The sequence below is a fragment of the Ictalurus punctatus genome, unplaced genomic scaffold (genome assembly GCF_001660625.3).
Source record: "Ictalurus punctatus breed USDA103 unplaced genomic scaffold, Coco_2.0 Super-Scaffold_100046, whole genome shotgun sequence".
In the NCBI taxonomy this organism is placed as follows: Eukaryota; Metazoa; Chordata; class Actinopteri; order Siluriformes; family Ictaluridae; genus Ictalurus; species Ictalurus punctatus.
The window spans coordinates 2,834,579-2,857,132 of record NW_026521087.1 but is presented as its reverse complement, the minus strand read 5'-3'; the positions used below and the strand labels follow the sequence as shown (position 1 = coordinate 2,857,132).

The 22,554-nt window shown below is 41.6% G+C and overlaps 1 protein-coding gene and 1 long non-coding RNA gene across 16 annotated transcripts in view; both read right to left on the bottom strand.

The window, feature by feature from the left end:
* Nucleotides 1-10,145, bottom strand: part of LOC108262091 (NACHT, LRR and PYD domains-containing protein 12) — a 32,207-nt gene extending 22,062 nt beyond the window's left edge. For 10 of the 14 annotated variants that reach the window (XR_008394334.1, XR_008394337.1, XR_008394341.1 and 7 more), the window contains exon 1: nt 10,067-10,145. The gene's annotated coding sequence lies outside the window, so the exon portion shown is untranslated. The remainder of the gene's footprint in view (nt 1-10,066) is intronic. The other 4 variants (XR_008394344.1, XR_008394346.1, XR_008394343.1 and 1 more) reach the window with 3 other exon arrangements.
* Nucleotides 10,146-10,430: 285 nt separating this feature from the next.
* On the bottom strand, nt 10,431-18,486 carry LOC128630112 (uncharacterized). 2 transcript variants are annotated; one of them, XR_008394384.1, is made up of 3 exons: nt 18,353-18,484; nt 14,713-14,905; nt 10,431-13,853 (listed from the first exon to the last, which is right to left on the bottom strand). It is a non-coding gene; the product is annotated as an uncharacterized LOC128630112 (long non-coding RNA). The 2 variants fall into 2 exon arrangements; XR_008394385.1 differs by lacking the exon at nt 10,431-13,853 and adding an exon at nt 13,860-14,224 and having other exon boundaries at nt 18,353-18,486.
* Nucleotides 18,487-22,554: the final 4,068 nt, after the last annotated feature.

The following is a 22,554-nucleotide window of genomic DNA, read 5'->3' as shown; positions in this document are numbered from 1 at the left end:
CTTAATGAGAGCGAGTATCCTGATATTAGTGAGGATTGGTGTGTAAGTAGTTTCTGTGTGAATAATGAATGTTACTCAGAATAAAAGTGATGATGGAGAGTAAGTTAAACACATTGGTCAGACGAGTAACTAACCCAGTGTTTCCCAATCGAGGTTCTGTCTGATGAGAGCAGGGGTGCGTGTAAAAATCCTTCAAACATTTTCTAAAATGATCAAATGTGTAGAAAACATTTAATATAGATGAGAAACATCTGATGTCTGAAATAATAACACAGACACAGAAATAATAAGACAGATACACACACACACACAACAATAATAATAATAATAAACTAGACCAGTACATTTCCTGAAGAAAATGTGTGCTGCTTGACATGGCAAAATTCAGATCAGGCGCCAATACTTTCGATAGCCGAAAGCGTAGCGTGCCAATACTTTTGACAGCCAGAAGAGTGGGGTGCCAATAATTTTGACAGCTGACGGCGTAGGGTGCCAATTCTTTTGAGAGCTGGAGTCACAGGGTGCCAATACTTCTGAGAGCTGGCCGTGTAGGGCGGAAATACTATGGAGAGCCAGCCATGCGGGGTGCCAGTACTTTTGAGAGTCGGCCAGATTGGGCGCCAATACTTTTGAGAGCCGGGCGTGTATGGAGGCAATTCTTTTAGAGCTGGTGGTGTAGAGCGCCAATTCTTTCGCAACTCAATGCAAGTCTATGGGAAATTTTCCGACTTTGCGCTTCCGTACCGGGAATGCCGACATTCCAATCACTTCCGTAATACACAGCACACCTCTGCTCAATAAGACGATCGATTTGACACCTCAACCGTTGATCTCTGACAAACGGTGTGGGACTAGTTTCACACCGAAAAAAAAAGTGGAAGAAGAGGAATAATTATAATTATAATAAGTTTGCCAAATAACAACAATAGTGCTTTTCAAGCACCATTAATTATAATTATAATAATAATAATAATAATAATAATAATAATAATAATAATAATAATAATACTAAGTAGGCCGAAGAACAATAGTAGTGCTTTTCAAGCACCATTAATTATAATAATAATAATAATAATAATAATAATAATAATAATAATACTAAGTAGGCCGAAGAACAATAGTAGTGCTTTTCAAGCACCATTAATTATAATAATAACTAGATCGGTACATTTCCTGAAGAAAATGTGGATGGTGCTCGCCATGGCAAAACAGGAATGGGGCGAAAATACTTTCGAGAGCCGGACAGATATGGCACCAGCACTGTTAGAGCCGGCCGTGTAGTGCGCCATTATTCAATTCAATTTTATTTGTATTTTATTTGTATCCCAACTGAGCAAGCCAGTGAGTGGCGACGGTGGCAAGGAAAAACTCCCTAAGATGTTTTAAGAGGAAGAAACCTTGAGAGGAACCCGACTCAGAAGGAACCCATCCTCATCTGGGTAACAACAGATAGTGTGAAAAAGTTCATTATGGATTTATATGAAGTCTGTATGGCGTTAGGAGCAGCCGTAGTCCCAGCAGTCTGGAATTAAAGAAGATTTGAGCTCCATCCAGAGGCAGAAAGGATCTGGATCTCTAGTATCTCCATAAATTCGTGTGGGGCTCGGCGAAAGGAGAGAGGGAGAAAATAGAACAGAATCTAGTCAGGGTAGGCTTGAGTAAACAAATACGTTTTAAGCTTAGACTTAAACACTGAGACTGTGTCTGAGTCCCGAACACTAATAGGAAGACTGTTCCATAACTGTGGGGCTCTATAAGAGAAAGCTCTTCCCCCTGCTGTAGCCTTCACTATTCCAGGTACCGTTAAATAGCCTGCATCTTTTGATCTAAGTAGGCGTGGCGGATCATATAAAACCAAAAGGTCGCTTAGATATTGTGGCGCGAGAGCGTTCAGTGCTTTATAGGTTAATAAAAGTATTTTATAGTTAATGTGAGATTTTACTGGGAGCCAATGCAGTATTGATAATATCGGTGTGATATAGTCGTATCTTCTAGTTCTAGTTAGGACTCTAGCAGCTGCATTCTGGACTAACTGGAGCTTATTTATATTCCTACTGGAACATCCAGACAGTAAGGCATTACAGTAATCTAATCTAGAGGTGACGAATGCATGAACTAGTATTTCCGCATCATGTAGTGACAATATGTTTCTTATTTTAGAAATGTTTCTGAGATGAAAGAAGGCTATCCTAGTAATATTATCTACATGAGCATCAAATGATAGGCTGGAGTCAATAATCACTCCAAGGTCTTTAACTGCTGCACATGATGAAACAGAAAGACCATCCAGAGTAACCATGTGATCAGAAAGGATACTTCTAGCTACACGTGGGCCTAATAAAAGTATTTCTGTTTTATCAGAATTAAGTAAAAGGAAGTTAATTAACATCCAATGTCTAATGTTCTTTACACAATCCTCAACTTTACTAAGCTTCTGTCTGTCCTCTGGCTTCGCTGAAACATACAGCTGTGTATCATCAGCCAATACCTTTTAGAGCTGACCATCAAGGGTGCCAGTACTTTTGAGAGTAGACCGTGCGGGGTGCCAATACTTTTGAGAGGCGGCCAGATAGGGTGCCAATACTTCTGAGACCTGAACAGATCATGTGCCAATACATTTGAGAGCCAAGTGTGTACGGAGGCAATTCTTTTAGAGCTTTCTCCTTAGAGGGCCAATACTTTTTTCGAAACTCAATGCAAGTCTGTGGGGAATTTTCTGACTTTGAGCTTCCGTAGCGGGAATTCCGGCATTCTGATCGCTTATAAAAGTCATAGCACACATCTCCTCAATAAGCCAATCGATTCGACACCTCACCCGTTGATCTCCGACAAACGTGAGAGAAGTTACAAGCTGAAAAAAAGTGGAAGAAGAATGATAATTATTATAATAGTAACTAGACCGGTACATTTCCTGAAGAAAATGTGAGTGGTGCTTGCACTGGAAAAATTTGGATCGGGCACCAATACTTTTGAGAGCCAGATGGATAGGTTGTTAGAGGGTTTTAGCATCATGCTAGCATGTTTTAACATGTTTTAGCGTCATGCTAGCATGTTTTAGCGTCATGCTAGCATGTTTTAGCATCATGCTAGCATGTTTTAGCATCATGCTAGCATGTTTTAGCATCATGCTAGCATGTTTTAGCATCATGCTAGCATGTTTTAGCATCATGCTAGCATGTTTTAGCATCATGCTAGCACGTTTTAGCATGTTTTAGCATCATGCTGGCACGTTTTAGCATCATGCTGGCACGTTTTAGCATCATGCTGGCACGTTTTAGCATGTTTTAGCATCATGCTGGCACGTTTTAGCATCATGCTGGCACGTTTTAGCATCATGCTGGCACGTTTTAGCATCATGCTGGCATGTTGCTAGCATGTGTTAGCACTATACTGGCCGTTTAGGGTGCTAATACTTTTAAAGCTGGACAAATAGGGCGCCAATATTTTCGAGAGCCGACAGCGTAGGGTGCCAATACTTTCGAGAGCCGGACAGATATGGCGCCAGCATTGTTAGAGCCTGCCGTGTAGTGCGCCAATACTTTTTAGAGCCGACCGTCAAGGGCGCCAGTACTTTTGAGAGCTGGCCGTGCGGGGTCCCAATACTTTTGAGAGCCGAACAGATCGTGTGCCAATACATTTTAGAGCCGAACAGATCGTGCGCCAATACATTTTAGAGCCGAACGTGTACGGAGGAAAAATTTTTAGAGCTTTCTCCTTAGAGGGCCAATACTTTCGAAACTCAATGCAAGTCTATGGGAAATTTTCAGAATTTGAGCTTCCGTAGCGGGAATTCCGGCATTCCGATCGCTTATAAAAGTCATAGCACACATCTCCTCAATAAGCCGATCGATTCAACACCTCACCCGTCGATCTCCAACAAACGGTGCGGGACTAGTTACGCGCCGAAAAAATGTGGAATAATAATAAGAAGAGGAGGAAGAAGAAGAAGAAGAAAAAGAAGGAGTATGCAAGAGAACAATAGTAGTGCTTTTCAAGCACCACTAATAAAACACTTACTGTTACGATAGACAGCCACCTCCTCTTTGAAGTATTCCTCAAAATAAAAATAAAACTTTAGCGGTGCTAAAATGAGAAGCCGCAGGTTCGTTTAAATCACACAGTGCAAACACTGGTACACAGCCGAGATCTTAGAGACTTCTGTGTAACTCACTCCACTTTTAAACACAGAGTCCACCTATTGCTGGGGGTATCGTAAAGCCATTAACACCCCCAGACACCAACTCATTATCATAAACATACTGATAGGATTACACCACGACCCCGCTCATAAAATAAGTGTCTCCACACAAAGCTCTTGCTCAGGAAAAACACAAAGATCATAAATTAGACTACCTACAAACTGTTGATCAGGAAAACACAAAGATCAGAAATTAGACTACCTACAAACTGTTGCTCAGGAAAACACAAAGATCATAAATTAGAACACTACTTAGATTGACAGTTTGACAGAAAGTACTGTCTACCGTTGAAACACGTGTATGGACGGGGTTTAGAGAGAGAGGTGTGTCTGAAACATGTATGTATGGGCGGGGTTTAGAGAGAGAGAGAGAGAGAGAGAGAGAGAGGTGTGTCTGAAACATGTATGTATGGGCGGGGTTTAGAGAGAGAGGTGTGTCTGAAACATGTATGTATGGGCGGGGTTTAGAGAGAGAGGTGTGTCTGAAACATGTATGTATGGGCGGGGTTTAGAGAGAGAGAGAGAGAGAGAGAGAGAGAGAGAGAGAGAGAGAGAGAGAGAGAGAGTGAGAGAGGTGTGTCTGAAACATGTATGTATGGGCGGGGTTTAGAGAGAGAGAGAGAGAGAGAGAGAGAGAGAGGTGTGTCTGAAACATGTATGTATGGGCGGGGTTTAGAGAGAGAGAGAGAGAGAGAGAGAGAGAGAGAGAGAGAGAGAGAGAGAGAGAGAGGTGTGTCTGAAACATGTATGTATGGGCGGGGTTTAGAGAGAGAGAGAGAGAGAGAGAGAGAGAGAGAGAGAGAGAGAGAGAGAGAGAGAGAGAGAGAGGTGTGTCTGAAACATGTATGTATGGGCGGGGTTTAGAGAGAGAGAGAGAGAGAGAGAGAGAGAGGTGATTCAGTTTTTTGTCTTCTAGTTTAAACATTACGGCGATTCTTTTAGCCGACACTAACATTTTTACCTCGTAAGGATCTTTGTTTAGAAGTCATGTAATACGCGCGATTCTTTTTAAACAGCTCTTTTAACCATTTTTACATCCTAAAGGTTTGTGTTTAGAATGTATGTAATACAAACAATTATTTTAAACAGAATCTTTAAAAAAAAAAAAAAAAAAGCTTTACCTCCTACACTTTTTATTCAAAGGCAAACCAGGCTCCTAAAAACATAATCAACAATTGTTTTCATTTATTTCACAAACAAATATTCTACTCATATATGTACACATTCAAACATCATGCTTTTCTAACAGTGTGTTTACACAAACGAAATAACCCCCACAGTAACACAAACACATCCCCATATTAACCATTGATACGCTTTTCAGACGTATTTCACCCCAGCCCCCGGTCATAAATTAGGCCACTTACAGAAATGTCGGCCTGAGAAGCACAAAGGGCTATAAATCAGCACACACTACTTTGATTGACAGTTTGACAGAAAGTGTGTGTTACTCTTGTTGGAACGAAGTTACTAGTGTGACTCTAATTCTCTTTATTTTTAATGGTCTAGTAAAAGGGCAGTCTGTGCTCCGGCTCCCTATAGTGGCCTGTGTGAATCACTGCCTCTTGTCAAATTTTTATAAAACATTATCTATTAATTTATTAATATCTGTGTGTGTGTGTGTGTGTGTGTGTGTGTGTGTGTGTGCAGGACTACACAGTGTCTTTGTGTGTTAACAGGAGCTCAGCTATTCTCTCTGAATAAAGAGAAACTTCACGCTGTCATTCCTGAAGAAGGAGCGAGGGTGTACAGCCAAGTTGCCGTACAGAAGGCACTGCTGGAGGTAAACACACACACACACACACACACACACACACACACACATACGCACACACACACAGACACACAGACACATGGTAATGATGTGTATAAATGATGAGTGTTTTTTTCTCAGGATGTCAGAAAGGCAACAGAGCTGGAGGCAGTGATGGAGAAACAGAAGATGAAGGTGGATTTCACAGAGGAGAGTGGAACTCATACGCCCAGTACTCTAGCATACTACACCCCCCCCACCTACACCCCATACTACACCCCCCCCCCCACCTACACCCCATACTACACCCCCCCACCAACACCCCATACTACACCCCCCCCCTGCCATAACATTTATTTAATGCCTTTATACATACACACACACACACACACACACACACACGTCTGTGTGATATATTACAGACTATTCCTCACACACTTACACAAATCAACTGCCATTTTATGGTAAAGCTGTCTAAATGTAAAGGTTCAATCTTTGACTGTACATTCATAAATTATAATAACTTGTGTGGCATTCTCTGTTATTTTAAATATCTGTGTGTGTGTGTGTGTGTGTGTGTTTCAACATCATTTTACAAAAACACTATTCAACGTTTCATCAGAGAGCCTGCATCTTTTGATCAAAGTTGCATGGTGCGAGACCGTTCAGTGCTTTACAGGTTAATAACAGTATTTTATAATCAGTGTGAGATTTCACTGGGAGACAATGCAGTGTGGATAAGATCGGGGTGATGTGTCGTATCTTCTGGTTCTAGTTAGGACTCTAGCAGCTGCGTTCTGGACTAACTGGAGTTTGTTTATGCTCCTATGACGGTTTTTAAGACAGTGACATCTGAGGGAGCGGAGATCACGCGCATTCAGAAGTGGTTTTATGCCTCAACCTTTACGCACCGAGATTTGACCGGATTCCTTGAATCTTTTAATTATATTGTGCACTGTAGAAGGTGAAATGCCCAAAATCCTACCGATTTGTCTTTGGGGAATGTTCTTCTCAAAGTGTTGGATTATTTGCTGACATATCTGTTGGCAGATTGGCGAGCCTCGACCCATCCTTACTCTTGAAGGACTCGGCCTTTTTTGAAGGCTCCTTATATATATGATTAGACGATAATTAGACCTCACCTGTTTCACATCACCTTCTTCTTTCAACTCGTCACATCGCTATTAATCCTAAATGACCCCTGTCCCAACTTTTTTGGAACGTGTTGCAGCATCAATTTCAAAATGAATGTTCATCTTCCAGAAACTTTGCAGTTGATTAGGTAAAACATCAAATACCTCGTCTTTATGTTTAAATACAAGTCAATGTACATTTACAAATGACTCCTCATTGTTTTATTAGCATTTTCCATACTGTCCCAACTTTTTCGGTATTGGGGTTGTCTAATGTCACTACATGATGCGGAAATACTAGTTCATGCATTCGTCACCTCTAGACTAGATTACTGTAATGCCTTACTGTCTGGATGTTCCAGTAGGAGCATAAACAAACTCCAGTTAGTCCAGAATGCAGCTGCTAGAGTCCTAACTAGAACCAGAAGATACGACCATATCACACCGATATTATCAATACTGCACTGGCTCCCAGTGAAATCTCACATTAATTATAAAATACTTTTATTAACCTATAAAGCACTAAACTGTCTCGCGCCACAATATCTAAGCGACCTTTTGGTTTTCTATGATCCGCCACGCCTACTTAGATCAAAAGATGCAGGCTATCTGACGGTACCTCGAATAGTGAAGGCTACAGCAGGGGGAAGAGCTTTCTCTTATAGAGCCCCACAGTTATGGAACAGTCTTCCTATTAGTGTTCGGGACTCAGACACAGTCTCAGTGTTTAAGTCTAGGCTTAAAACGTATTTGTTTACTCAAGCCTACCCTGACTAGATTCTGTTCTACTACTTCACAGTCCTAATAATCTTTTTTCTCCCTCTCTCCTTTCGCCGAGCCCCACACGAATTTATGGAGATACTAGAGATCCAGATCCTTTCTGCCTCTGGATGGAGCTCAAATCTTCTTTAATTCCAGACTGCTGGGACTACGGCTGCTCCTAACGCCATACAGACTTCATATAAATCCATAATGAACTTTTTCACAATATCTGTTGTTACCCAGATGAGGATGGGTTCCTTCTGAGTCGGGTTCCTCTCAAGGTTTCTTCCTCTTAAAACATCTTAGGGAGTTTTTCCTTGCCACCGTCGCCACTCAGTGTCTTGCTCAGTTGGGATAAATTCACACCTTTAATATCTGTACACCGTGTTGATATTTCTGTAAAGCTGCTTTGAGACAATGACTGCGTTTACATGGACAACAATAATCCACTCAATCTAATTAAGACCATAATTTGATTAAGAAACTACCATGTAAACAGCAACCTTAATCTAATTATGGTCATAATCTAATTAAGATCTAATCGAATTAAGACAGGTGGATTACTCCTGTTTTAATCGTATTATGGACGTGTATTACACACATGTAAACACCTTAATCATATTATGAAAGTCGTGTGAGTTTTCACCACATTTTGCGACAGGACACGATCACACACGGCAGTTTTACGCTTTACGGCGAACAAGAGAGTTCGGCTGTGTCCCAAACTGCATATTTGCCTACTATAGGCCGGTAGTGGGAAAAATACATGCATCATGAATTGAATGTCTCTGTACATTGCTGCATTCATCTTTCCCCGATCCTGACTAGTCTCCCACTTCCTGCCGCTGAAAAACATCCCCACAGCATGATGCTGCCACCACCATGCTTCACTGTAGGGATGGTATTGGCCAGGTGATGAGTGGTGCCTGGTTTCCTCCAGACATGACGCTTGCCATTCAGGCCAAAGAGTTCAATCTTTGTTTCATCATGGTCTGAGAGTCCTTCAGGTGCCTTTTGGCAAACTCCAGGCGGGCTGTCACGTGCCTTTTACTGAGGAGTGGCTTCTGTCTGGCCACTCTACCATACAGGCCTGATTGGTGGAGTGCTGCAGAGATGGTTGTTCTTCTGGAAGGTTCTTCTCTCTCCACAGAGACACACTGGAGCACTGTCAGAGTGACCATCGGGTTTCTGGTCACCTCCCTGACTAAGGCCCTTCTCCCCCGATCGCTCAGTTTGGCCGGGCGGCCAGCTCTAGGAAGAGTCCTGCTGGTTCCAGACTTCCTCCATTTACGGATGATGGAGACCACTGTGCTCATTGGGACCTTCAATGCTACAGAAATGTTTCTGTACCCTTCCCCAGATCTGTGCCTCGATAAAATCCTGTCTCGGAGGTCTACAGTCAGTTCCTTGGACTTCATGGCTTGGTTTGTGCTCTGACATGCAGTGTTAACTGTGGGACCTTATATAGTCAGGTGTGTGCCTTTCCAAATCATGTCCAATCCACTGAATTTACCACAGGTGGACTCCAATCACGTTGTAGAAACATCTGAAGGATGATCAGTGGAACCAGGATGCACCTGAGCTCAATTTTGAGTGTCATGGCAAAGGGTGTGAATACTTATGTACATGTGCTTTTTTTGTTTTTTATTTTTAAATAAATTTGAAAAGATTTCAAACAAACTTCTTTCACGGTGTCAGTATGGGGTATTGTTAGTAGAATTTTGAGGAAAATAATTAATTTAATCCATTTGGAATAAAACTGTAACATAACAAAATGTGGAAAAAGTGAAGCGCTGTGAATACTTTCTGGATGCACTGTACATCACTACAGTTACATCACCACAGATGGAAACTGGATGTGTGTTTGTGAGTGTGTGTGTGTGTGTACCTCAGTATCTCCAGTGTACAGTGTGTGTGTGTGTACCTCAGTATCTCCAGTGTACAGTGTGTGTGTGTGTGTGTGTGTGTGTGTGTACCTCAGTATCTCCAGTGTACAGTGTGTGTGTGTGTGTGTACCTCAGTATCTCCAGTGTACAGTGTGTGTGTGTGTGTGTGTGTGTACCTCAGTATCTCCAGTGTACAGTGTGTGTATGTGTGTGTGTGTGTGTGTACCTCAGTATCTCCAGTGTACAGTGTATGTGTGTGTGTGAGTGTGTGTGTGTGTACCTCAGTATCTCCAGTGTACAATGTGTGTGTGTGTGAGTGAGTGTGTGTGTGTACCTCAGTATCTCCAGTGTACAGTGTGGATTCTCCAGTCCAGCAGAGAGCAGCTTCACTCCTGAATCCTGCAGGTTATTGAGACTCAGGTTCAGTTCTCTCAGTCTGGAGGAGTTTGATCTGAGAACTGAGGACAGAACTCTACAGCTTTCCTCTGTCAGATCACACACACAGACTGGAAGAGAAATGATGAAATATCAGAACACTGATCACACACACACACACACACAGCCATAATACAGCTAAAGTTTCCCATGTAACAGAAATGTGAGTGTGTTTCTCTCACACACAGAAATCAGAGTACAGGACACCACACCAGCATTATTATTATTATTATTATTATTATTATTATTATTATTATTATTATTATTATGAATAATAATAACATCATCAGTTACAATGATCCTTAAAGGACTGAAAACATTTTTGTTTGAACAAATGCTTCCTTATAATTGAAACATGAAGCCATTTGAAAAGACACATGACACTTTGGAATGTTGAGACCATGCGCGATCAAAACGTCAATGAGCCTTGGAGTCACTCTTAAGCCTTGTCTCATTCTCCATCGCGGTTACGGCTGGTAAAGAAGGTTGGCACATTGAAACGATCAAAACATAAACCATCAGAACATAAATGAACCAAGGAAATGCACTTAAGTCTTGTCTCATGCTCCCTTCCTCTGATGGCCAAGAGAACATGGCACTGGACTTGGAATGCACTGGGGTCTCCCCTATGCGAGTTGAAGCCTGCTCAAGGCATGTCAGCGGTCTGTGTCAACTAACTCGTGTGCACTATCTTGCCGACTGCAGAGAGAAAAGGGCACTGGTCTTGAACTACACTGGGGTTTCACCTGTGCAACTTGAAGCCTGTTATGAAACTGTGTCGTAATGCAGAGAGAACTCTATTCAGATGAGCAAGAAAGCACCTTGGCATTCATCAAACTTGCTTGTGTTTTATCCTAGAAAAATGCTTTGACATAAAGTAAGTCGTCCGAATGTGTTCATGTAAACTAGTAAAGGCTCTAATTACTTGACTGAAGTAAATGTACTGAAGAGGACGTCCACGTGCGGAAACCTGAGAATATAAACGAGACTGCAAAGTTGTTGTTGAAGAAGGGTCGAACACGGACAGACACGTCCGTCGGCTCCAGTAGAATAGCCTAGTGTTTCCTTAAATCACTTTGAGGCGTCGGACTCTAAATCCAACGGGGTTTTCTTGCGCAGGTATGAACCCTGCTTGCAGCTTTGTCAGCTGTAGGTGTCAAGTCACTGGTGCTCAGTCTCCTGCTGTTTATTTAAACATAACATCCTCAGTTACAATGATCCTTAAAGGACTGAAAACATTTTTGTTTGAACAAACGCTTCATTATAATTGAAACATGAAGCCATTTTTTAATAAAATTATTAAAAGGTCTCCTATTTAAAAATAAACAAAATAAATAAAATAAATAAGAAATCTCCCATTTGAACAAAAGATGAGATAAGATAATACTTTATTAATCCCAACGTGGAGAAATGAGGGAATTAGGAGGAAAAAGGAGCAGGACCTGCTGTGGCTTTGTTTGGAAATATTTTTGTTGGTGAAATAGAACAGAAACAGTCAATATTGAGTGTAAAATGTACGTCAGGTAATATTATCTTATTGTTTACATGTTAGCATAGCATGTTAAATTAACTACTAAATAAAAATCACATCAGCTGTATGAGCTTTTAAATAATGTCCTATTATTATCATTTACTGTAGCTGCACAGCCAGACTGCTCCTGTACCTTTAACACTCACTCACTCACTCACTCACTCACTCACTCACTCACTCACTCACTCACTCACTCACTCACTCACTCACTCACTCACTCACTCACTCACTCACTCACTCACTCACTCACTCACTCACTCACTCACTCACTCACTCACTCACTCGTAATTATAACATTCTGGGGTCAGTAGTCCCACCCATGTATTGTGGGGACACCACTTTCCTGAGGTCCTACAGATGTGAAAAAAATCAGGCATGTATAATTTAAGCCTGAGAACACACATCATCTCAAATTCTGGATTTAAATCACAAAATTTCTGTGCTTGGTTTTTTCACACCTAATGTGGACATAACAAGAACTCATCATTAACGGGGACCTAATTTTCATACACAGAAAATTAGCTGGTTTTCTTGTTGTAGTGGGGACATCACTAGATGGTTAATCTGCATACACACAGATCAGGTAGTTTATATAACAACAATGGGACATGGTTTTAAAAAAACATTTTAAAAAGTTGTCAATTTAACTCTATAATTATTTATACAAAATTACAAACTAAGTATGTCTAATTTAGAGGGCTGTCTGTAAAGCAGATATGATGTGTATTTTCTCTATTTGAAGGTTTAAGCTTCTCATGAAATTATATTGAACAGTTGTTCTTAATTGTTTATACGAAGGACTCTTAGCCTTATTTGTGAAATATGCAATCAGTGAAAGTTTGGTTATCAAAAAGCTCTCTTACACAAATTTCAATATCTGCACGTAATAGATAACAGACTACATTTTTTTTTGGAGCTTTCTATTTCCAACAGAGGAACCCTTTGAGAAAACTAGGAACTTGTTAAGGAAGGTGGTACCAGTGCTATTATTAGTTTTGAGGCTATAATTCTAAGAAGCGTTTCATTTCCTGCTCCAAAGTATACTTTTTTTTTGTGGAATAGAAAGTAGAGGTGCTAGCTGTACTGAACCTCACTTATTTATCACAGGCATGCATCACAAATTAACACTATCCCCAGTCATTTTGGCAAGTCAAAATGACAAAGACACTCATCCTTTTCATATTTTAGCTACATGAAGGATTTGTTTATTGGTCTGGATCTCTAATCAAGTGAAAAATTGTCAGTCAGATGAAAAAACCCTGTCTATTCAACATTATAAAGACAACTTGAGTCTTGAGCTTCTTTACTGTAAAAGACAACAAATATTTGCCCATTAAAGTGCAGAACTACTAAGCTCACATGTGCCATGAATGAACTTGGACTCATTTAAGTTTGACATAAGACTTCTGCTTACTACATATAGCCAGCTCAAAGTTAAACATATTGAGAAAAATAAAGATACTAGCCAAACACAGACACACAACCAAACACAATTTTTTTCTTTATTCTATATCCACTTAACTGACTAAGCTAAAAAGTGACAGTAACAACTTAATAATGTATGTTGAGGTAGCTAATTTTGATTCCAGGCAGTCTAAACATGTAAATGGGTAGCACACTGAAGCTTTTATTGCCCAATAGGCTTACTCATGAACTTGTCAGTCACCTGCATAAGGACCCACTGGAAGAAGGCGGCCCAAACCAATTTGATCTAATTCAATATAACGGTGTAGGTAAAGATCCTAATGGATATTTTAAATGCCTGATTTGTTCCTGATTAGTTTATGATGAAGTAAATGCTGAGTGGTTCATTACAAAGTAAAAGGCTAGAGGTGTAATGTAACTTATTGTTAAAGCATTACTACAGATGTTATGATGTACAGTATCTGTAATATAGATGTACAGTGTTACTATCAAAGTGTTATTTAATCTTTGTTTATATCTCTTTTGTAAGCTACAGTGCAGTTATAGACGTAGAATTTGACACTTTGCCAGTCTCTATCTTTAAGATATAAAGACTCAGATCTAATGCAGTTTTCACAGACCAACTTCCCTGGGTCACGACATGACATGATGAAGGTCTTCATATGTCTCTCCACTGCATGGACCTCATTTCCTTCCTGAGCCTTCCTCTTTTTCAGAGTAGATGTTTTACCTAAATGTAAGAATAAACATTAGTTACATAGCAAACACACACCCTTACACCCAACAGAAATTATTGTCTGGCAACTTACAGACTGGAACTTACATTTCACGTCTCAAGAATGAAAACTCTGACTGCAGTTTGTGCATATGTACCAAATAGTAACTAAGAGTACTCGGTTTTCTTGGAGAAGATGCAGTAGGGAACCTACCGAGTCCCAGGGGATGCTTATGTTGGAAATTATGGAGAGGTGTGATTGAAAGGCAGGATTAAAAGTGCCAGCAAACTACACAATTCTGATATTTATGATCCAGAAAAGGTGTAGACTGTGATGGCTGCTGTTTCTCCTGGCCATTGCTCTCAGCAGTGTCCCCCTCCATAATCTGCATATTTAAACAGGTTTAAGTGACCTATGGGGACACTGTTCTAAATTCACATATCTATTCAGCTATCACAAGACTCCCTCACACACCTGAATAAAACATGCTTTGTGGGGACTCCGTATAGTAACTATTAACAGACAAGATTATGTAACAGAAAGCAAACATGCTTTTCAATACGACAAAAACAATAATTATTTCACTATAGGAATTAAGTTTATTATTTCAGGGTTAGATATGGGATACTTTGGAAGACTTTGGGATAATTACGGTGCATTCAGACACACACATGTTTTGTAGTTCATGCTTAAACGTGGCAGTAAAATACCTGAAGCAGATCAGATGAACAATAATGTCTAATTTTATTGTTGATGCACAAGCACAAAATTAGTTGTGCAACAAAAATGAATCGCACCACTGCCGGATAAGACAATGTTTATCTTTTAATAATTTTTAAATTGTGAAAACAGAGAGGGAGATACCCTGCATACCTTGCTACACCAAGGCCAGTCTCCTCCTCCGTAATTGTAGGTAATTTCATCACCTTCTTTAAAGTCTGTTAAAGCAAACAGACCAAGATGTGGGCTTCCATCCACTTCAGTCTTCTGCATTCTGCCATTTGGGTGCTTGTGGTCATCATTAACCAGCCTACCAAAAGATCCGTCTTCTTTTGCAGCATCAATACTTAATACACAACGAGAGAAAGAGAGAAGTATTCAGTGACCGAATATTCAACATCAAATTCTACAAATATGATAGCTCTGCACAGAATTTTTATTGTTAACGGTCAGATGTAAATGTTTAAGTGGACAAATACTTTACAGCTGCAATTTTCAAGTACAATGAAAGTACACTTTGAAGAAAAACTATGCAGACATTGTCATTTTTTATGCAGGTTAATTCTATGGATCATTTAATTAGTGGTGCTTGTAAAGCACTACTATTGTTCCCTTGCATACTTAAGAATAATAATAATAATAATAATAATAATATTATTATTATTACTCCTCTCTGGCCGGCGCTCAAAAGTATTGGGACCCCGCACGGCCAGCTCTCAAAAGTACTGGCGCCCTCGACAGTCGGCTCTAAAATGTATTGGCGCACTACACGGCCGGCTCTAACAATGCTGGCGCCATATTTGTCCGGCTCTGGAAGTATTGGCGCCCTATGCTGTCAGCTCTGGAAAGTATTGGCACCCATCCCTGTTTCACCAACACAAGCACCACTCACATTTTCTTCAGGAAATGTACCGGTCTAGTTAGTATTCTTCTTCTTCCACTTTTTTTCGGTGCGTAACTAGTCCCGCACCGTTTGTCGGAGATCGACGGGTGAGGTGTTAAATCGATCGGCTTATTGAGCAGAGGTGTGCTATGACTTTTATAAGCGTTCGGAATGCTGGAATTCCCGCTACGGAAGCTCAAATTCTGAAAATTTCCCATAGACTTGCATTGAGTTCGAAAGTATTGGCCCTCTAAGGAGAAAGCTCTAAAAGTTTTGCCTCCGTACATGTTCGGCTCTAAACCGTATTGGCACACGATCTGTTCGGCTCTCAGAAGTATTGGCACCCTATCCTGCCGGCGCTCAAAAGTATTGGGACCCCGCACGGCCAGCTCTCAAAAGTACTGGCGCCCTTGACGGCTGGCTCTAAAAAGTATTGGCGCACTATACAGCCGGCTCTAACAATGCTGGCGCCCCATCTGTCTGGCTCGCGAAAGTATTGGCGCCCTTAGCGTCCGGCACTCGAAAGTATTGCTGTCCTACGCTGTCAGCTCTCGAAAGTATTGCCGCCCTTAGCGTCCGGCACTCGAAATTATTGACACCCTACACTTTCACCTCTCGAATATATTGGTGCCCTAGAGTCCGGCATTCGAAAGTATTTGCGCCCTATTTGTCCAGCTTTAAAAGTATTGGCACCCTATATGGCCAGTACAGTGCTAACACATGCTAGCAACATGCCAGCATGATGCTAAAACATGTACGCGAGATGCTAAAACATGCTAGCACGATGCTAAAACATGCTAGCACGATGCTAAAACATGCTAGCACAATGCTAAAACATGCTAGCATGATGCTAAAACATGCTAGCATGATGCTAAAACACGCGAGCATCATGCTAAAACACGCGAGCATCATGCTAAAACACGCGAGCATCATGCTAAAACACGCGAGCATCATGCTAAAACATGCGAGCATCATGCTAAACCCCTCTAGCACCCTATTCGTCCGACTCTCGAAAGTATTGGCTCCCTACGCTGTCGGCTTTCAAAAGTATTGGCGCCCGATCTGAATTTTGCCACACAAGCACCACTCACATTTTCTTCAGGAAATGTACCAGTCTAATTATTATTATAATAATTATTCTTCTTCTTCCACTTTTTTTTCGGCACGTAACTAGTCCCGCACCGTTTGTCGGAGATCTACGGGTGAGGTGCGAATCGATCGGCTTATTGAGCAGAGGTGTGCTATGACTTTTATAAGCGATCAGAATGCCGGAATTCCCACTACGGAAGCTCAAAATCAGAAAATTTCCCAGAGACTTGTATTGAGTTTCGAACGTATTGGCCCTCTAAGGAGAAAGCTCTAAAAAATTTTCCTCCATACACATTTGGCTCTAAAATGTATTGGCACACGATCTGTTCGGCTCTCAGAAGTATTGGGACCCTGCACGGCCAGCTCTCAAAAGTACTGGCGCCCTTGACGGTCGGATCTAAAAAGTATTGGCGCACTACACGGCCGGCTCTAACAATGCTGGCGCCATATCTGTCCAGCTCTCGAAAGTATTGCCGCCCTACACTGTCAGCTCTCGAAAGTATTGGGGCCCGTCCCTGTTTCGCCACTGCAAGCACCACTCACATTTTCTTCAGGAAATGTACCAGTCTAGTTATAATTATTATTCTTTTTCTTCCACTTTTTTTTCGGCATGTAACTAGTCTCGCACCGTTTGTCGGAGATCGACGGGTGAGGTGTCGAATCGATCGGCTTATTGAGGAGAGGTGTGCTATGACTTTTGGAAGTGATTGGAATGTCGGCATTCCCAGTACGGAAGCTCAAAGTCAGAAAATTTCCCATAGACTTGCATTGAGTTGTGAAAGTATTGGCCCTCTAAACTGAAAGCTGTAAAAGTTTTGCCTCCGTACACGTTCGGCTCTAAAATGTATTGGCACACGATCTGTTCAGCTCTCAGAAGTATTGTCACACGATCTGGCCGGCTCTCAAAAGTATTGGCACCCTGCACGGCCAGCTCTCAAAAGTACTGGCGCCCTTGACGGTCGGCTCTAAAAAGTATTGGCGCACTACACGACCGGCTCTAACAGTGCTGGTGCCATATCTGTCCGGCTCTCGAAAGTATTGGCACCCTACGGAGGCGGCTCTTGAATGTATTGGCGCCCTGTCCCAATTTCACCATGGCAAGCACCGCTCACATTTTCTTCAGGAAATGTACTGGTCTAGTTATAATTATTCTTCTTCCACCTTCGTGCCATTTTACCTCTAAAGAAAATGTTAATATATTGAGATTTTCAGTCCCTAGTGATGTTCTGAGTAAGAAAATAACCATATCCGTGCTTGCTAATAACTGTGCTGAGTGAGAACCTGTTCTACACACAGATCACAGCTCAGCTGCGGTGTTTAGAGACGCAGAATAAAAGGAGCGCGCTGTAGTTACAACATCGAAGCACATCACACCACCGCCCAGCGCTTTACAGATTCATAACAAACTAATAACTGGAACTAATGAGCTGGGCTCGGTCCAGACTACTGTCCACCCTGTCCTCGATTTCAGAGGCTTTAAACTCAATCCAGCGCTCAGATCGATAACTATTTAGGAAGTCTGACTCTGCTATTTATAACCGAACTATCCGTTACATGGTGAAGCTAGTTACAGAAGTCGGTATAACACTAAATATTCACATGACATGACAACCACCAAAGCCTATTTAATATATTAACTTCATTTTATTAACTTATTGTACTTACTAATGTGCTAGATTGGTTAAAGTGTTAACTCTGGCTAGTAAAGTCCGCTAGCATAACAATTACTTTAATATTGCGATTCAATTATAAATGATGTCTTAAAGCACGAAAATAAAATTACAAACTTATAAACTGCAAAAAATTATAATAATAACTTACCTTTCGTTGTATTTGGTCTCGTTGCCGCAGTAGAATCACTCATTAGGGCAATGGAAAGCAGCTGGTGCTATTAGCCTGTGACAGCCAGGGCAGATGGGAAATGTAGTTCTTTTCCTACTTCCTGTGTGGTGTTTATGAACTATTAGTGCAGTCAAAAAAACTACACTCCGCCATAACCCGACTTAAGGATTTCGTTTTACTGCTTAGAGATTTTTAAAAAGTGTCATTTCACTGTGCAAAAATTTAAAAACTGAAACTTTAATTATTATTAAGACTTATAATTATTTGGAAAACATGATAACTATCTGTTCTGACTTATTAATGTGTAGCTTATGCTACCAATCTAACCTTCTAACAGTCTAATTAGGCTTTTAACTTACCAGTCACTTTTTAATCCTCTAATAGGTAATAGAGCTAATGTGCATATGCAGATTAGCCACAGTCCTTTACTAAGTGGGTGGTACCATAATTTGCATAAATTAGACTTGCAGAGTGTGTGAAGTGGTTGGCCAAGCCCCTCCCCCAAAAAATACCGGTTCCAGACTAAAGGGGGCGACATAGACCAAACCGGTCACATACACAGTTTGTCCAGATCATGCGTTATATGCCAAAGATAAAAATTAGTGAGGCGTCTATTTACAGCCTCCTCAACACTTTTCAATGCATCACCCCTGTGAGGACGTGGATTTTTGTCCCCATAATGTTTTTGGTCCCCATGAGGTTGCTGTGTAAACATGATGATGTCCCCATGAAGTGATAATTACAAACTCTCTCTCTCTCTCTCACACACACACACACACACACACACACACACACACACACACACACACACACTCTCTCTCTCTCTCTCTCTCTCTCTCTCTCTCACACACACACACACACACACACAAACACTCACACACACACACATGCACACACTCTCTCTCTCTCACACACAGACACACTCTCTGTCTCACAGACACACTCTGTCTCTCACACAAACAGACTCTCTCTCGCACAGACACTCTCTCACACAGACAGACACACTCTCACACAGACACTCTCTCTCATACACACACAGACACACTCTCACACAGACACACTCTCTCTCTCTCTCTCGCACAGACACTCTCTCTCTCACAGACACATTCTCTCTCTCTTTCACTCGCACAGACACTCTCTCTCACACACAGACACACTCTCTCTCTCACAAAGACACATTCTCTCTCTCTCACAGACACACTCTCTCTCTCAAACACACAGACACACTCTCTCTCTCACACACAGACACACTCTCTCTCTCTCTCTCTCAAACACACAGACACACACTCTCTCTCTCACAGACACACTCTCTCTCACACACAGACACACACTCTCTCTCTCTCAAACACACAGACACACTCTCTCTCTCACACACAGACACACACTCTCTCTCTCTCTCTCTCTCTCTCTCAAACACACAGACACACACTCTCTCACAGACACACTCTCTCTCACACACAGACACACTCTCTTTCTCACAGAGACACACTCTCACTCTCTCACACAGACACTCCCTCACACAGACACACTCTCTCTCTCACACACACAGACACTCTCTCACTATCTCACACAGACAATTTCTTGCTCTCTCACACAGACACACTATCTCTCTCTCACACACACAGACATACACTCTCTCTCTCTCACAGACACACTATGTCTCTCACACAGACAGACTCTCTCCCTCACACACAGACACACTCTCACTCTCTCACACAGACACTCTCTCTCTCTCACACACAGACACTCTCTCTCTAACACACAGACATTCTCTCACACAGAAACTCTCTCTCTCTCTCTCTCTCTCTCTCTCTCTCTCTCTCTCTCTCTCTCTCTCTCTCTCTCAGTGGCCGAGGCCGCTGCTCCAAAGTTCGCTTGTTCATTTTTCTATCTGTCTTTTCTTCAGAAATACGATTTCCTTTTAGGTCTTTGTTTTCTGAGGGAGTTTAAATCTACTATTGTTTGTTGTGTGTCTGTGTGTGTGTGTGTGTGTGTGCGCAGGTGTGTGTGTTTGTGTGTGATTTTTCTCGCTGGCCTGGGTGGCTGTTTCCGTGGTCGGGAGCATGGCTGCCTCAGGTACGGGGAAGTATGATTCTCTCACGCGGCGGCATGCTATTAAAGTAGCCACTACCGCCAGCGTTGAGGAGGTTAGTCTGGCCGTGGGGGAGAGTGTAGGATACGACAACATTCTGTCTGCGGCCCGGATGAATAGTGCTGTTGTGCTGTTTCTGAAAACGGTGGAGTTAGTAAACGACATGGTGGACAGTGGAGTTGTGATTGATGGTGTGTTCCACTTAATGCTTCCTTTATCAACCCTGTGTAAAAAAGTCATCCTGTCGAATGTTCCTCCTTTTATTAAGGACGAGGTTCTGTCACAAACTCTATCCCGCTATGGAAAACCAGTCTCTCAGATCAAGAAGATCGCGACTACAAGTAAATCCCCTCGTGTAAAACATATCGTGTCTTTCAGACGGTGTGTGTACATGGTTCTGAAGGACAATAATGATCTGGATCTGACACTCAATGTAAAGGTGGAGGATTTTAATTATGTTATTTACGCTACTATTACTACAATGAAGTGTTGTGGGTGTGGTTTATCTGGTCATCTGGTGCGGGCCTGTCCAGAAAAACGAGTGAATCCCGAAAATGATAATGATACTAACGCGGCCGCTGGTAACGAGGTTACTGCTGGAGAGGGCGTTGGGGTGGATGGGGCCCACACACCGGGAGAGGGAACAGCAGTACCTTCTCAGGTGGAGACACCTGAAGCTGTTCCCTCTCACCAGGGTGTCGGTGTTCAACCAGGTGAAGAAGAGAAGGCTGAGACTGAGCAGGATTTAGGTGATAAGGGTACACAGGACAGTACGGTGTCACTAGATAGTGTGGATCCGTCCCTTGTTGATGAAGTTGCGGATGATAGCTCTCATATGGAGACGGAAGAGAATGTGTTCAAGGTGCCCCAGAGAAAGAGATGGAGAAATCGTCCTCATGCACAGGCTAAGAGGAAAGATGTTGCAGAGGAGCTGAATTCTGTGGAGGTGGAGAGCGAGAGCGAAGTGTCTGACTGTAGTATTACATGTAGTGTAAATCTAAGTGGCTTTTCGAGCCATGAATATAGCGTGGACAACATCAAGGCTTTTCTGAGAAAGACTAAACATGCTAGGAATGTGAGGATAGACGAGTTTTCCCGGATGTGGAACAGTTCATTAAAAAAACATGTGGGTTTATGTCAGAATGGGGTTTCACTGATTAGGAGGGATACCGTCTAAAGAAAATCCTTACAAAAGTCAATGTACTGTTGGACTATAATGATAGTGATAGTCAATCCTAGACATCATGTACGTAAATCTATTATTTTTCCTCATATTTATGAGTGAGTTTCGAATTGCTTTGTTGAATTTAAATGGAGCAAGGGAAAGAAATAAAAGATTTTTGTTATTTGAAACGGTGAAGCCAAACAAAATTGATGTCATCTTTGCTCAGGAAACCCACACAGACACTAATAATGCTGCGGACTGGGCCAGGGAGTTTAAAGGGTTATCCGTTTTAAGTCATAAGACATCTACCTGTGGGGGAGTAGCTATTTTATTTTCCCATAATTTTATCCCCTGTTCTTATCAAGTTGATGAAATCATAAAGGGTCGACTGTTGGTTAGATCTCAATATGAGAATAGGTGGGTCGTTTTTGTTTGTGTTTATGCCCCGACTGCAGCCATTGAAAGAATGTTATTTTTACGAACCTTAGACAATGTCCTGAAGAATTGTGACGCTGATGATTTTTTTAATTCTAGGGGGGATTTTAAAATGTACAGAGCTGGGTATAGACAGGAATCATGTAGAGCCCCATATGCCATCACGTAGAAGGTTAGTCGAGTTAATGAATTCCTGTGACCTTGTGGACATTTGGAGAAATTTTCACCACATGCAGAAACAATATACCTGGGTGCACTCCTATAATAATATGCTCTCTATGGCCAGATTAGATAAATTTGATGCTTTTAAACACCAGTTAAGTGCTTTTAGAAGTTGTGTAAATATACCAGTAGGATTTATGGACCATTGTATGGTTCTCTACCATAGAGAAATTCGAAAGAGAGCAGTCGGTTTCTACAAGGAACTGTACAAGTGTGAAATCTACCTCCAATGTCACGAGAGACACAACTCTCCGCATGACATCCTTG